Here is a 17,120-nt window from a genome sequence, read left to right on the forward strand (position 1 = left end):
ACCATCACCATTGACCATAGGCAAAACATGACATCTCATGGTGCAAATAAGGATCTGATGCACGTCCTACAGGAAAATTTTGTACGCACTGCCGTTCCAAACAAATAAACTCGGTGACCTAGCAGGATTAACCAAAAAATTGGCAGGATATCTCTTCTTTCTTAGACATTCATAGCTCACAACAAATAAGCCACAATATATATAGAGTGCAGATAGCACCACAGCTCAGGTCCATCACCACTCAATATTGAAGGAGATGAAACGGTATATCACACGTTGGCCAGCCACCTATGGCTAGCGCGGCAGCAGCAGCACCACCGGAGCAAGGACATCTTTCCGGGTAGTGCCATACTCCCAAGCGGCCAGGGGAAGCTATGCCGTGTAGGCCGGTCAACCAGGGAGTTCCATGTGGCTGGCGAGTTGCTCCAGTCGCACCTCTCTCCCACCATTGTCGCAACAAGTATCACCGCCCTCGAGCTGCTACTCTTCCCTAGCCGACTTGGTCAATCAGCACGTTATCCACAACCCACTTCCTTCCTAACTATTAGAGCATCAACACTCCATATATTAGACCTGCCAAGAAACTCATATCAGTGGGTTGTTGTAACAAATGAGAAAAAATGCTAGTCATGAATAAACCAATTCGTTTGAAAAGACAAATAACTAAAGTATGCAGAGATTAGCTTCTCTCGAGAAAGCTAAAGCACATGAACATCATCCACCAGTGACAGGCAACCCAATCAACAAAGATGTGTCACACAACATATTCACCAAGCTTAAGTTGTACTAGGCATACAAGCTATATGCGTTTTCAACACAAAAGGTCTGGTACATCTACAGACCAAACATAGGTAAGCTTGACAATGGGCACCGCAAACCATGCACCATGACAACATCAAAATGGACCATGTTAGCAGGTCAAGATACAGCTAAGTAAACTGACACTATATTCAACAACACAAGGTCTGGTTTCATCCCCCAAAAAACATATTTTCAAAACTCAGTAGCACCTGACAACTCACGTTTCTTACCCAACCCCATCCAAATTATTTCTCATTTCCACTATAGCAGGTCAGCACCACAATAGCAGGTCAGCATCACCATAGCACGTCACTATCACTATGGCAGCATCTGTGGGATTGCATACAATTTTTTCAAAAAAAAAGTTCTGAACATCGAACATGGAACTACCAGAAACATGTATGCAACCACTTGCATACTATTTTTACTATCTCAGAAAAGGACACGTACCATGACATGGACCTCTTGCCGACCATGAACAGTTAGTGCACACTCCCTTGGCTGATGCCAGGCTTCAAGCATCTACAGCAAGCTCCTTGTTGTCCTGACATGAGAAAACAAGGGGATAACTATCTAAACAACATCTGAATAGACTAGAGTTGCAGCAGATAGAAAAAACATGTAGTACTTCAGGCCTATAAACTAGCATATGTCTTTGCAGTGAGAAGGTTCCTGAACATAGCACTATTCTTCGCTCTAAGTTCCAATTGGACTATCTATTACTATGGCTCTGCTTCGGTTGTAGCTAACAGCACATCAAGGAAGAATTGCAATTTGCAGGAAAATAGTGACCTTTATCATCAATATTTACAACTAGAACAATCATAACAATCAGAAAGGCTGAATATAAAATTCAGAGATGAAACAACATTAATATATCAGTTTTAAGATATAATTTAAACACATGAAAAGGATAAGCTCAGTATCTCACCTCTTCTAGTAATTCTCGCAGCCTAGCGAGGCTCCCGTGGATCTTCTACTTTTAGCCTCATCTGACGGTATTGATCCATATTGTATCCCTTGCATGTCCTTCCCTTATCTGTACTGCAAGGCCAAAGTGTCGTCCATCTGATTATCCAGTGATATGTAGGGAAAACCTATTAGAACAAAACAGTAAAAGTTACCGTAATGCTCATTGGTCGGTCAGCCAGGGAGTTCCGGCTGGCAAGTGTGCTCCAGTCGCACCTCTCTACCACCATTGTCGCAACTGTCGCCGCCCTCGAGCTGCTACTCTTCCCTAGCCGACTTGGTCAATCAACACGTTCTCCACAGCCCACTTCCTTCCTAGCCATCAGAGCGTCAACACTCCATATATCAGGCCTGCCAAGAAACTCATATCAGTGGGCTTTTGTAACAAATGAGAAAAAATGCTAGTCATGAATAAACAAATTCGTTTGAAAAGACATGTAACTAAAGTCTGCAGAGATTTAGTTTCTCTCGGGAAAGCTAAAGCACCAGCGACAGGCAACCCAATCAACAAAGATGTGCCACACAACATATTCACCAAGCTTAAGTTGTACTAGGCATACAAGGTATATGTGTTTTCAACACAAAAGGTCTGGTACATCTACAGAACAAACATCGGTAAGCCTGACAATGGCCACCCCAAACCATGCACCACGACAACATCAAAATGGACCACGTTAGCAGGCCAAGATACAGCTAAGTAAACTGACACTATATTCAACCATACAAGGTCTGGTTTCATCCAAAAAAAAACAAATTTTCAAAACTAAGTAGCACCTAACAACTCATGTTTCTTACCCAACCCCATGCAAACAATTTCTCATTTGCACTATAGCAGGTCAGCACCACCATAGCACGTCACTTTCACTATGGCAGCATCTATGGGCTTGTATACCATATTTTCAAAAACAAAGTATTGAATATTGAACATGGAACTACCAGAAACATGTATGGAACCACTTGCATACCATTTTTACTATCTAAGAAAAAGACACATACCATGACAAGGACCTTTGCCCACCATGAACAGTTACTGCACTCCCTTGGCTGCCGCCAGGCTTCAAGCATCTATAGCAAGCTCGTTGTTGTCCTGACATGAGAAAAAAGGGGATAACTATCTAAACAACATCTGAATAGACTAGAGTTGCAGCAGATAGAAAAAATGTAGTACTTCAGGCTTATAAACTAACACATGCCTTCGCAGTGAGAACGTTCCTGAAGATAGCACTATTCTTCTCTCTAAGTTCCAATTGGATTATCTGTTACTATGGCTCTGCTTCTATTAAATCCTAAAAAATCAGATTGAATAACATGATTTTGATTTTGACAAATAATACAAGGACAATCATTAAGAGTAACTATTAACTTCAGTTGTAGCTAACAGAACATCAAGGAAGGACTGCAATTTGCAGGAAAATGGTGACCTTCATTGTCAATGATTACAACCGGAACAATCATAACTATCAGAAAGGCTGAATATAAATTTTAAAGATGAAACAACATTAACATTTCAGTTTTAAGATATAATTTAAACACGTGAAAATGATGAGCTCAGGATCTCACCTTTTCTAGTAATTCTCGCAGCCTAGCGAGTCTCTCATGGATCTTCTACTTTTAGCCTCATCTGACGGTATTGATCCCTACTGTAGTTTGACTTCTGCAATGATATCCCTTGCATGTACGTCCTTCCCTTATCTGTACTCCAAGACCAAAGTGTCACCCCTCTGCTTATCCTGCGACATGTAAGGAAAACCTATTAGACCAAAACAATAGAAGTTATCGTAATGCTCATTTGTTATGAAGCTGTGACCCAATTACCATTTACCTTGGTGTCTAGAACAACCTTATCTTGCTTGTCTTCATCAGAAATCAAAACAGACCAGCGGTTAATTCCTTGCCATGTTCATTCAACAAAAGAGCACTACAACGTCCAAGTACAATGTATGTATATACTTTCAGATTTGTTCTTCAGAGTCAAGTCCATCTCATCTCTGCTGGCCATTTGGAAGACCTTGTACCCATATTAGAAGACACTGAACGACTCAGAGGTGTGCGAGAGTTCGAACTCCTCAAAGACCAGACTGAACTGGAACTGGGTGAACTTGTCGACAGGGTCCCCGTGGACAACTTCCAGTCGTCCACCTTACAAACATGGTGTCTTGTTGTCCTTCTTGGGCCTCTCTCCGAGGGCGCTCTGCCAAGAGAAACAAAAACATCTCAATGACAATATAACATAGGCACAATTTAAAATAGATATGTACAACTTGAAAAAAGAGCAAGTGGTTTGGCATATAGTTAAGCAAACCTGAGTAATATGAAGGAAGTAGTCATCTTCAGGCAAACTATCTGTTGAATATATACAACAAGAGCATTACTCAAAAGCTAATTATCGGTTGCAGCTACTACATAAGGAACGAGATTATTATCAAATGAACTCTACTAGAAGAAAAAACATGCTTGATAGAGCAACTTCTCGGTAACTTGTGAATATAAAGCACTCTACTAAGCATATGCTTGAAAATTATTCTTGTTTCCAAGCAGATAAGAAGCGGAAACTCAAAATTGATCCCAGGTGCATATGCACCCAGTATGTACAAAACATATTTTAGAAAGTTAAAAAGTTAAGGAATAAAAATTCGCATGTAGAGGGGCATGTTCTATGTGCGCACCTAAAGTTTCGCATAAAACCGACATTTTGTGAGCCCTGTGTAAAAAGATAAAATAATGTCTCGAGAAATGGATTATTTTAGCACCAAAATTTGTCTTTTTCATTACACTGGGCACAAAACATATCGGTTTTTGCTAAAACAACTTTGTGAGCATGTAAAATGTGAAGATATACATGAGACATTTTGGTTTGACATTTTTAAATATGTTCAAAATACATTTGAAAGTATGCACCCAGCCACCCAGGTGCAGAAACACCCTATCCGATAAGAAGGATTCTCTTAGAACTAATGCATACAGTTTGAGGCAACCAGCTATCAGTTTGATATCATGAGTGCAAGAATCCTGTTAATGATGAATAGGAATACACGACGCAACATTGTAGTTCTGAAACATTGATTAGGCACAACATGCAAATTTTGAGAGTTGAAAGCTCCTAGACTTCCCATGACATACCAAGTCTGAATTAACTATGTACAAACAGTTCATGTCAAGACCGGGCAGTTGCTATCCAGTGGCCAGATATACACCAACTAACAAAACAGACCACAACATCATCTCTACTTGCAGCCTGCCAGTTTTCGCTAGCTAGAGCATGCAGGAATTCATCAAGCCTTAAGTTGTACAATACAATACTGTCCAGGAAATCAATATAGTGAGCATGTAGTGTCTCTGACTTGCATATAATAAGCCTATAGGGCAGAGCCTTCATTTGCTTACCTACAAATTATAATTCAGCATGTAAGGTAGCTCAATTAAATAAAATGCATGAAAGGCATCCAAGTGGTTGCTAGTTTTCCGCGAGATGCTTTGAAATATTTATTAACAGAAATTAAAGTATAACGGTGCAAAATCTAGAAGCATCATCGCCCCAAACAGACGTAACATCCATGGTCAATGAACTAGGAATAATCATGTATGCATAAACTAAACTAACAGCTTTCTTCTCAATGCCTATATCCTGATATGGATATCAGATAGGAGGCAATCCATCTTATGGGAAAGTAGGAGCCAATCCACATGTGCTCAAGTTAACACAGAGAGCAAATAAAACTAAGTCAAACTCTGAAGCTTGCCAAGACTCCAATGCTCATACGTATCACATTGCAATCTCAAATATTAAGATATTTGAAGAAAAAAATACCATACTTTACCTGCCAAAGGGAAAACCTTCCTGCCATCCTGCTCGAATTAGATGTGCAGCAGCCGCGTGCTTGAATTAGATGTGCAGCAGCCGCAACTCCTCCTCCCGTCCTACAGTGGCGACCATGCTAGCAGAGAAATCTCCGGCTGCCATAACAGAACAGTGCCACTGCAATCAAAGGCAAGAAAAGGAGACCTCTTCCTATTTATCTCCCATCCCTTTCCCTTGCCATGACTTGCTATCAGTGGCTGCATTCTTGCTTGCTTGTCTCTTGCATTGCATACTTGTGTCGTTTCTGCAATTGAATTGACTGAACATCAGTACAAGATTGATATAAACAATAAAGTACCAATGATAATCATTAGATGATAGTAACCAGCAACTTTAAGATGATCAACTCGAGACAGAGATAATAAATCAATGGGCACCTTTTCCAAACAAAGTATTGAACATTAAACATGGAACTACCAGAAACATGTATGCAACCAGATATGCCACCTCAAACCTCAAAAGAACATTTAAAAACAAAAGTCAACTGGGATATACATATAACATCTACCAACCCATGTTTAAGAAGTACACATCCTCCTCAATGCAAACCAATTTTCATTGAGCAATTTGTCATTTATATAAAAAGAAATGATTTTGAACAAGAAGAAGTACCAAACATCCAAGGATTATAGTGCCAAACAAAAACTCTAATATCCGAGGATTATAGCACATGTTTTTCAAAACTACATGATAGATATACAACAACTTTATTACAAGTGCAAGATCAGTCTCAAATTGAACCCAACTGTGACTATTGAAAACGAATTAAACCATTTTCCAAAACATGTTCTCAATTACAGATATCACGAAAAGATATTTTTATTCAAAGAAGACCAACTTATTTTATTATATGTCGAGTTTTTGAGGTCTAGAAATAAGTTTCAGCGTCCCAAATTATCACAACAACAGATAGACGGACGCTCGGAAATATAGCAGCACCTCCTATGAATAATCAGCAACCAAAATCAAAGGTGTTGAGCACATACATGTCTATGCACACACATTCTTATGCTCCTCTCATCAATACATCAATATATGCCTATGTTTTTTATCTGTTGTATACACATTCCATTCAATAGGAGAAAAGATCCCCCGCAAAAAATAACAATAGGAGAAAAGATGGAATTGTTAGCAATCTTAGATGGAGGAGACCTCACTAAACAGTAGCATGTTGAAGTGGTGGCCAGCAGTAGAACCTTGATGGGGTGGTGGCCAGAAGACGACAGCATCTTAGATGGCAGGCAAACACCTGCTCGTCCTCAGTGTCTCCGCGTCGGCATCCCGGCAAGATAACGAGCCCCTCCCGCAGCCCACGGTCACACGCCATCACCTGCCACAGCCGTTTGTTCTGTTGCCATGGGTGATCTTGTAAGTGCAGAATACTGAATATTAAAATGAGAAAAGTGTGAAATGGAAAGTAAAGCAAATAAAATGCAAGAAATGGAGAGCCAATTACTTGATAAAATACTAAACCATTGACCACCTACAAAATTATTACAAACTGCATCATTTACAAAGCAATTTCGTATTTATATGAACTGAAATGCTAATATACTAACATATTGCGGGCGAACACTGAATTTTATAATTAGCCACTTCGATATTAAATCTTCATTTTGTGTGATGGGAGAGTATTTCATTATTATAGAGTATATGCATCAAGAAAATAAAGTTTATCATCTCATGTAGTACAAAGGCCTCGAGAGATCATTCTGGCTTGACCCAACAACTTCTAAATTTCCAACCCTAAACCCTATAGTAAATGAGGCAGATGAGGATTGTGATTTGTTGGGTCAGCTGAAAACAAGGTTCATGGACTTGAAGCAACGGAACTATGTGTAAGTCGACCATGTAGTATATAATGAATGTTTTGCTTTCAGATGTTAGATGAATATATTTATTTCTTGACATTGTTGTATTTTTACCTGTGCTAAGGGAAAATTCTACTAAATATCAGAATTTTGCTGAGCAGCAAACACCATAGGTATATCATTGTAATGCCAATTCCAAGTCTAAATAATTTTCAAATTCCCAATCCATATTGGTTTCATGTTCCTGCGTCCAGTTCATGGTGGTTGCTTGTGCTGACTCCAAGGTCTGCCATCCTTGCTAGGTATGCATTTACTGTTGGTAACATAGCAAATTTTGTACCACCATACATATACATGTATAACATGCCTAAAATAATACACATCCCTTTCCGGCAAATGGACCTACAAGCGTCAAGTGTATGCAGCTTGGGCATGACCTGAAGAAATCATGGGCGTACAGCTGAACAACACTCGCTAACAGACTGAACCAAATTCAGACGAATGTGACTACAAGTTCAACGGGAGAAATGCTAGACGTGTTTGTTTCAAGGATGGTTACTACTGTCGGTGTCAAGTGTCAACGGAATGAGGAGCAAGAAAATCGATGGAGGAACAAAACAAACTTTGCAGTCCAGGCGCACTGGCTGGCCGCGTGATGTCAAGGCGCCGAGCAGCCATGGACATGGGGACGACGTAGCCTGCTGCCGCCCAATAACAGATTGCAGAGGCGATGGCAGCAGCTGACAGCTTGCGGCGGCGCGGACGACGACGGAGAGAGAGCTGACAGCTTGTGGTGGCGGCGCGGACAACTGTTACGGCGGATGGCTTGCGACGGCGGCTTGGGACGGTGGCGGCGGATGGCTCACGACGGCGACGGGTGACGTCTTGCGACGGAAGCGAGAGGATATCTTGCGGTAGCGACCAGCGACAACTACAGCGGACGACTAGCCAACCAACGAGAGCCAGCGGCAATGACAGGAACGTTATCGCATTACGCAGGATTTCCACCGGAATAAAATTTGTATTGGACCACGTTATTATATTACGGAGCGACAGAAACAAACATGATTTTATGGAATTAGTTAACAGTGCTATCAGGTTACATTACAAAAAGACGAACCAAACACATCTAGCAAGAACGGATGGAGGAACACGAGGAGCAAGAGAGAGGCTTCACCGGTCTGCAGCAGCTTCGAGTGGTGGCCAGCGGTAGGAGCAGGCGGCCGACATCAGTAGGTCGAGGGCGGGGTTGCCAGAAGAAGACGCCGGTAGCAGAAGCTCCCGACGGAATGCCGACAGCAGCAGGTGTTGCAGGCGACCTATGGCTCGTCCTGCGTGCCTCCCCGCCACCATTCCGGCGCCGCAACGAGCCCGTCCCGCCGCCCACGGCTACACGCCTTCACCTGAAGGAGCCTTTCGATCTGTGGCAGTGGGTGTTCGTGGCGGCGGCCTTGTGATGCAGTTGAGGAGGAGGGTCTGCCGGAGCTTGACGGCGCCACGCGGCGGCGCCGCTTCGGCGCATTGCTGCGGGTGTAGAGTTTCGCCATGGGGGCTGCGGATCGCCCATGGAGACAGTACATGAGGAGGATTTGGTGCCGGTGCCGCGGTCGGTGGCGAGATTGCTCGCCCGAACCGGCCGGGATTTGCCGGCGTTGGAAGGGGAACAGGGAAAAGAGAGAGAGGTGGTGAGTCGCTGTGTTGGGTGGAGGAAGTGAGGGTGGGGGTGGGTTCATTGTTGTTTTGGACTTGCCAGATTTTCGCTCGCTCCAAAAACAACTCCCGCCCAAAAATAAATCGCCCCTTGCGTGATCTGTGCACTGCCTTAATTAGGTGGTAAAGATCAGAATCAATTCAATCCAATTATCATTACGGGCGGTCCAACTTTCCATACATTTTAGGTTTCCTAAGCTGGTAGCTCCACTCTATCTTTAATTTCTGTTCTGCATGCGTGTCTATGGTTCTGTGATTCCAATAAATTTCACGTATCTGCTTTGGATGCAAAATTAGAGAGCCACATATGCTACTTTATGCACAAAAAAACGAATTTTCAGAAGATTCCTTCGTTGATTTTCAATATATTTCACCAAAACATGAGTTTGCTTGATTGTTGTAATTTTATATTAGGCTTCCTCACGTTCTAATATTGGAGGGGAGCAATGTCCAACGGCGATGCGAAATACTCCATCGAGAAACGATTGTATGTATAGTACTAGGGCATGAATGAGGAGGAAAATTGGAGGTAGAGCCACGAGGGGTCAAATTTAATGGCCCCAACCATGAAGTCCAACAAGTAGAGTCGAATAGACATGATCTAGAAACAAAGGGTGTGTTTGGTGGCCTGAGTCAACCCAGAAAATCTCACCTCATCCCACTTGTACCAACACAGATTGTGTTTGTTAGGTTGGGTGGGGCGTGTAGAGCTTAGCCCACCTCATGCAAATAAGGGCTCCGGCTGGCCGGTTGTGAAGCTCAATCGAGCTTCACAACCCAGCTTGGCCGAGTCCATCCCGCAATTCTTCCGCCGCGGCCCGAAACGCACCCGCGGACCCCCCGGACCCAAGCCCGACCGCTTCATTTTTCCCACGCCGGCTCCCGCACTCGCTCTCGCTCCCGCATACCTCCCGCGCCCTTCGTCTGCCCGCCGGCCGCCCCCCCCCCCATGGCCGCCGGACGCCGCCGTCCCTCCTATGGCCGCCGGCCGGCCGCCCCCCCCCCATGGCCGCCTCTCGCCGGCGCGCGCGGCCTCTCCCGGGACGCACCTTGCCCCGCGCGGGCCGCTGCCTCTTCCTGGAATCCCTTGCCCCGGGCAGGCCGCCGCCTCTCCCCGGACGCTCGCCGGCGACCCAACGGCCGGGAACCGGACCTCCTCAACGCGGCCTGCCGCCCGCCGCCGTGCGGCGGCTCCAATGGCCTCCGCCCTCCCGAGTTCAACGCCGGCAGAGAAGCTCCAGCTTCACGGACCCGATTGCTTTTCTCTTTCTTTCTTTGAGGGCCTTTTTGCTAAAAATTAGGACGATTTTGTAAAACTGTCGTGGTACATGCTCACCTCAGCACGAATGGCACCAAACAACATCTCATATGAGCATAGCTCAACACATACGTGGCTGCCAAACATGTGATATATCTCAACTCAACTTGGCTAGGGTCACCATGTATGATAAGAGAGAGACATTCTGAGTTGGCCCAGGCTACCAAACACACCCAAAGTAAAAGTCTCAAATTTTCTTCTAAATAGTCATGTTCACGAAGGAGGTGCCACTTGAGAGTTTTATTTTGCATTTTCCTCTTCATGTCACACTTAAGTACCCTTATTAGGACCCCCATGCAAGAGGGGTCTGGTTTCCCAACCTTCCTCTCCCAATTTCAGACGAAAAGATGTTCCATGGGTCTCACGAGATCTATCCCTAGCTTTCCTTCCAAAGTGGTGATTCCATGTGAATATTATCTTTGTTTGTGTTAGTGTAGACCCTAGGAACATGATCCCCCCCAAGAGGCCAAGTTCTTATGAGAGTTGGGTAGGTGGTCTCAACACTATTATTTGCAATCTTTCTCTGGATAGTCATGTTTGCGAATGATCGAGGTGCCACTTCATAGTTGTATATTGGCTTTGACTCTTCACACCACACTTACATACCGCTATTAGAACTCCACGCACGAGGGGGTGTAATTTCCAACACTTCCCCTCCATGTTTCAGGCGAAACCCTATTTCATGGTCCCTGAGACTTCTACCCTATCTTTTCCTTCCAAAGTGGTGATTCCATTTGACTCTTATATGTGTTTGTGTTAGGGTAGGTCATAAAAACATTAAAATGTCAAAAGGAGCCCAAGTGCTGACAAGAGTTAGGTCGGTGGCTTGGAATTGGGAGTTCAACACTATAAGTATGAAATCTTCCTCCAGGGTAGTCATGTTCGCAAAAGAGGTGCACTTCAGAGTTTGTCTTTCCCTCTTCAAAGCACAATTGTATACACATATAAGTACCCAAAGCAAGAGGGGGTGGTTACCGGTCCTTCCTCTCCCTGTTTTAGGCGAAATCCTCTTCTGTGGGCCTCGTGATCTCTACACCTAAAGCGGTGATTACAGGTGGGTCCTCTCTTTCCTTGTGTTAATGTTGGTGTTAGGAACATGAAAACCTTAAAAAGTGTCGAAATCCTTACAATACTTCCATTGGTGGCCTTGAAGTGGGAGTTTTGTATTATAAGTTTGAAACCTTCCTTCAGGGTAGTTATGTTTGTGAATGAGGTGGCAATTAATTAATCTTCGTCCGATGCATCTCATCTCACTTTCACCAAAGAACAAAACGCATGATGACCAAAGAAAAAGAAAACCAACGGACACAGGACGCGTCACATTCCCCTCCCTTAAATTGCTCTCACCACACTGGACAAGCCGCCGGCCACCCAACTCACCAACCTCCCCCGGCCACCCATGCCGCCGCCGCTCACCGGCGAAGCTCCGGCGCGTCTCTTCTCTTGGTTCCCCCGGCCTACGCAGCCCTCCCGAGCCCCAACCCCTCCGCTACGCAAACCCAAGCTGCCCCCTTTCCGGCGGCGGCGCGACTGCGACCTCCACGACGGCGGCCGGCGCAAGAAGACGGGGACGCGCGTAGGAAGGACTGCTGCTCGCCTCCCCGAGCCTGCGGCATCCCCGACCTGCAGCGAACCGTAGCGCCGGGACTGCAGGCCGGCGTGGAGGACGGCGACGCCCGCCTCGCGCGGTGCGGCAGGCCCTCGATGTCGATTCAGCGGCCATGGGAATCGCTGCTCGTTCACGGGAACCTCCAAGTCCGCCGCCGCGCGCGAGCTCCGGCACCCCGCTCGCCGGCCTCCTCGGATTGTCGCCCGACGACATGGACGCGGCCGTGAGCGCCGGATGAGGCGCGCACAACCTGCAGGACCTCGCCACCGAAGCCCCACATCCAGGCTGCCGTCCAAGAACACCTCTCGCCACCCAAAGGTCGATAATTTCCTCTGTCCTCTCGCTAGAATCGACACCATGCTCGCCCACCCAATCTTGTATGAGCGCCTATTTGGTGAGCTGCCGCTGCAGGATACAGTGCTCTAGATATCTCTAGATTTTCATACTAGTGCTGCGTGGTTCAAATTTCCCCTTGATATACATCCGATTTTTTTTGTCGCGCCTATGGGAAATTGACCTGGTTTTGCATGGTTGTTCGTTGAAGGTTCTCTGGCAAGAGTGCAAACCAGCCCACGAGTTCACCGTGGCGGCGGTGTGCGATGGCAGCGGGTGGCCTTGTAATTCCACTCCGTAGGCTTTGGGTAAATTTCTGGTTCCTCTTCTTTATCCTCTAGGTTCTCCCGTGCTAGCACGGCTATCTAGCTCTGCCTATGTACGTTTTAGATGTTGTGGCTTTGATATGGCAATTTGGGAAGAACTAGGACATTTGCCCGTGCGTTGCTACGGATTAAAATTAATTAGATCGCAAAGACGGACATTGATATCAAGCATGCCCGTTTACAGTGCTATAGTATTTCTTTTAAACTGAAAAGCAATATAACCTCCTTGCGTTGCATGTTGCTGTAGTATGTTCTTGTAATGGATTCATGGAAAAACATACAGTATGGTAATCCAAATGTTGTCCAGTTTTGCTCCAAAAAACCAAACAGAAAAGAACGTACCTAGGAGGTTTGTTACAGTCAGCAGATTTTTTTTTTCATGAGATATCGTGCGATGCGTTCTTTTCTCCAGCTTGTTCCATCGTACGTGCAGCCTTCGGTTTCTCATCTGCAGCTCCATGAAAACTGACACATCACTCATCCACCCGTCCGCGTGCCCCCCTCGCTAGCAGCCTCTTCATAAATTCATATGGTAGAGTGGTATAAATCCAGAACGGGTCGGACTCGCGCACGCCGGTAGGAGGTTTCACCGCCATAGGGATCTAGTATCATCAGCCAAGGGCTCGGCTTTGTGAGCCATATGGGGAGGATCAGCTACAATTCTGAATTTGCTTCCCTCTCGACGTGATGCCAAACCAAGTCTAAGTGACCTTCTGATGGAAAATAAACAACTTAATCTGATCCGACCTCTCCTTTATTCATTCCTGTGCTATATATACTCACGCGGACCAAGATCTGATCAACCTGAATTAAAAAAAAGAGTGCCAATGTGCCATGAAGTCGCCAACTTGGATTGATTATCGCAGCAGTAGTCAAGCACAGGCAGATGGGAGTGTATCGAGCGATTAATATTGATTGAGCCGAGAGCCGGATGTGCGTTGGAAACTTGGAATACAACACGTCAGATCCGAACCCTGCTATTGATTCCACAGTTTGGCGTTCAACCAAAACTCAGATGGCCTAGGGCGTCTCGGCGTACGCCTACGCGGCCTGACAGTCTACGGGATACACCTGTAAGGCTGTAACGCCCGACCCAGGCAACACGCTCAGCCGGCCAGCTCCGACGTCTTGGCGGAGATCCGTGGACTACGTTCCTCCTCGACCGTCTCCCCACCACAAGTATCGTACATCTATCTATGGTCGGCCCCAAACGAAAGCCGAGGGGATCCGCCGCACGATCCTCGACATGCTAGCCGCGCTCACCTCCACTGAGCTGCGAGAAAGCCGTCGCCATATGGTGAACGGCGCCTGCGTCGGCGGTGGCAACGTCGTGGGCATCTGCGGCATCCGGTATCGCTCAAGGGATGCCACCTTCATGCTCATGGAGGTGGTCAGGTGGGCATGGCCATCGTCGCCGATCTCGGCGCGCTGCCGCGACCTCCTGGGCATCTGGGACATCCGGTAGCATGAAGTCTTGGTCGCGTGGGAAAGTGTGGAAATTCATGATGCAGCAGAGTAGCGCCAATCAGTGGCAAGCACTCGACGAATTATGCTTCCCTGAAGACCGCGACACCTCCGTACGTGGCCATGACGGCCTTGTTCATTAAGGGGGCGCCGTGCTCAAAGGTAGCCGCTGCTATGCATGCGTCTTGTATAGCTGCCGCCATCGATGCGGACATGCGGTCAGCAGGCAACGATGCTTGGACCATCAATCTATCATACCGTGACAAGCCTCACGGCACCCCGCGGCTCTACAGTCGACGTTCTTCGGCGATCCGACGAAGATCAGCATCTCGGCGGATTAACAAACCGCTTCCTTGCTTGTTCAATCGATGGTCGTAGGTTAGGGCACGTATTGCCTAGTTTTCGTCGTGGCCGATCTGGTATCCACGCTCCCAATTCGTGGATGCTATATAGGGAACCAAGGGTGTTAGGTAGGAAAGGTGCGGTGTTGTTTTCTTGTACGGGAGCTTAAACCGATGGGAACACGCAAAGCTACAATACGATCAGACGGACCTGTTGGTTTCATTTACGAACACGGACAGATCGGGAGCTAGCAGGCGCGCACGGTAGGAGCTACGTACGAAGACGCATTGGACGATGGACCAAAGCGTACTTTGACGGACCGAACCACGGAAACGTTAGCTCCTTTATTATTAGGTATAGATATGATGGTTTGATGGGAGTGGGTTTTGCTGGAATTGTTGCAATACCCTGTTCATGCTTTTTGGTGAAGAACACTATGGCCGAGTGAATTCTTGGGTTAGTCTCTGTTTGCATTGCGTAATTGTTTCTTATGTGCGGTAAGTTGGATCACATCCCTGGAGCAGCATATCATGCTGGTGTTGGATTCGGGTTTGTCATATTTGCATTGCCTGATGTTATTCATCTGTGGTAGTTCAATATCACATCAATGAGCAACCTATCTTTTCTGCGCCTCGATTGTTTTTTGTCCTATGTTGCTTTTGCATAGTATAAGCCTGAAGCCCTTTTCTGCTTGTTGATGGCAATTGATTTCACAACTAGCATCCGAAACAGCAAGAAAAAGCAAGCAAACCATAGCAGCAATTCAAAATCTTTTTCCTTTTTGAGTTGCTGCAGTTGGTGAATTGCTTATATTTACCATGATGGCTTAAGAACCTAATTCTTGATCATATTTTAGTATTTGCACAACTTTGTATATTTATGTTAGATCATAATCTTGATTTCCTTTCGTTTTCTGGGTTGCTTGAACCTTAGATCACTTATATGCTATCTCATAATGTTTGTTGAGTAATTTTTCTTGTGATAAGTGTATGTGCGGTGTATACTAATCCTTGTTTGTTTTTCTAACATGTGAGGTGCACAAGTGTATGCTGATCGGGACTACTAGTTCAACAAAGTAGCTAAATCTTTTGTGAAGGCAATGCATTCACCTTCCAGGCTTCAAATGATGAATTAATTCTGTTTTTGTTGTTTAAAATGCCTGTGGTGTTGCTACTGATCTCGAAAGATTGATATCTGCATCTAAGTTAATTGTGACTTGGAAACGGTTTCTAGCTCTAGTATTTTCTTGTGTTGATAAGAAAGAGATCGAAATTCTGACCATTTGTAGCTCTAGCTTTAGATTATCCTTAAGTTTTTACCCAACTTCTTGTCTGGTCGACTTGATGAATGTGGAGCTTAAACCTGACTGGTATTAAACATGGGAAGAACCTGGAGCTCTTTGGATCTGATCTGGACCACTAGTTTAATTTTGTGAGTCAACACAAATGCTGCCACCTTATAAGGATGAATTGATTCTGTTGTAGTCTGTCTGAAATGGTGCTGCTGCTGCTGCTGCCGCCGCTTAATATTATCTCGGGAAGGATGAATTAGTTCTGCTATTTGTATGGATCATCTGTCTGTCTTATATATCAGAAGAGTATCTAGCGTTGAAGAGCAGTACATATTTGCTTAGAGAGTAGATGCATAATAATAATTGTGCTCAATTGTTTGCCAAAAGAGTTTTTTCTTCCCGTTCGAATTGAGTTTTTAGAGAGTAGAGAAATTGTTGCCTAGCTTAGAAAGACATCTACATGTACCCTATATGTCTAGCTGGAAAATTGTTGCCTGACTTGAATGTTTTCTAGCTTTAGTAATTCTTTCTTTAGTAATAATTTTAGAATTGGACCAGTTGATGACCACTTTCGTTAACTTTTTTGTTTGTTTTCAATCTCAGGGAATAATTGGATGTGGAGCTGGCAGCGGAGGCCTTCTTCTTCTTCGACTCGGTGGTTTTAGGTGAGTGTCATGTTCCTCTCTTGCCTCTTCTTATTTAGGACTCTGGTGATGTGGTTTACCTAGCAATGTGTTTGGTGTAGTATACATCTGAAGAAATTATCGCACCTACAGGTAACTGACCTTGTTCTGCCTGGATGTTTGTTGCAGGTTCCCTGGCAAGGGTGCAAACCAGCCCGCGAGTTCACCGTGGCGGAGGTGTGCGATGGCAGCGGGTGTCCTTCTTGGACTCCGTGGGATTTGGTAATTTTCTGGTTCCTCTTCTTTGTTCTCTAGGTTCTCCATGATAGCACGGCCATCTAACTCTGCCTATGTACGTTTTAGATGTTGTGGGTTCGTTATGACGATTTGTGTAGAATATGTTGGTTTGATGGTAGTGGGTTTTGTTCGAATGTTGCAATACCATGTTCATATTTTTTGGTGAAGAACACTATGGCTGAATGAATGCTTTAGCTAGTCTCTGTTTGCATCGAATTATTGTTTCTTCTATGTGGTAAGTCGGGATCACATGAGCAGCCTATCTTTTCTGCGCCTCAATTGATTTTTGTCCTATGTTGCTTTTGCATAGTATAAGCCTGAAGCCCTTTTCTTCTTGTTGATGGCAATTGATTTGACAACTCGCATC

General features: G+C 45.2%; 2 long non-coding RNA genes across 3 annotated transcripts; one reads left to right on the forward strand and one right to left on the reverse strand.

Annotated features, from left to right (window-relative positions):
• Nucleotides 1–392: 392 nt before the first annotated feature.
• LOC124683566 lies at nt 393–2,116 on the reverse strand. The gene is made up of 4 exons (XR_006996744.1): nt 1,926–2,116; nt 1,733–1,840; nt 1,252–1,345; nt 393–573 (listed from the first exon to the last, which is right to left on the reverse strand). It is a non-coding gene; the product is annotated as an uncharacterized LOC124683566 (long non-coding RNA).
• A 10,112-nt stretch (nt 2,117–12,228) lies between these two features.
• LOC124683567 lies at nt 12,229–16,715 on the forward strand. Of its 2 annotated transcripts, XR_006996746.1 has the most exons (5): nt 12,240–12,395; nt 12,622–12,718; nt 15,577–15,973; nt 16,437–16,498; nt 16,646–16,715. It is a non-coding gene; the product is annotated as an uncharacterized LOC124683567 (long non-coding RNA). The 2 variants fall into 2 exon arrangements; XR_006996745.1 differs by lacking the exons at nt 16,437–16,498; nt 16,646–16,715 and having other exon boundaries at nt 12,229–12,395; nt 15,577–16,049.
• The last annotated feature ends 405 nt before the right edge of the window (nt 16,716–17,120 follow it).

This window comes from Lolium rigidum, chromosome 1, assembly GCF_022539505.1.
Source record: "Lolium rigidum isolate FL_2022 chromosome 1, APGP_CSIRO_Lrig_0.1, whole genome shotgun sequence".
Taxonomy (NCBI): domain Eukaryota; kingdom Viridiplantae; phylum Streptophyta; class Magnoliopsida; order Poales; family Poaceae; genus Lolium; species Lolium rigidum.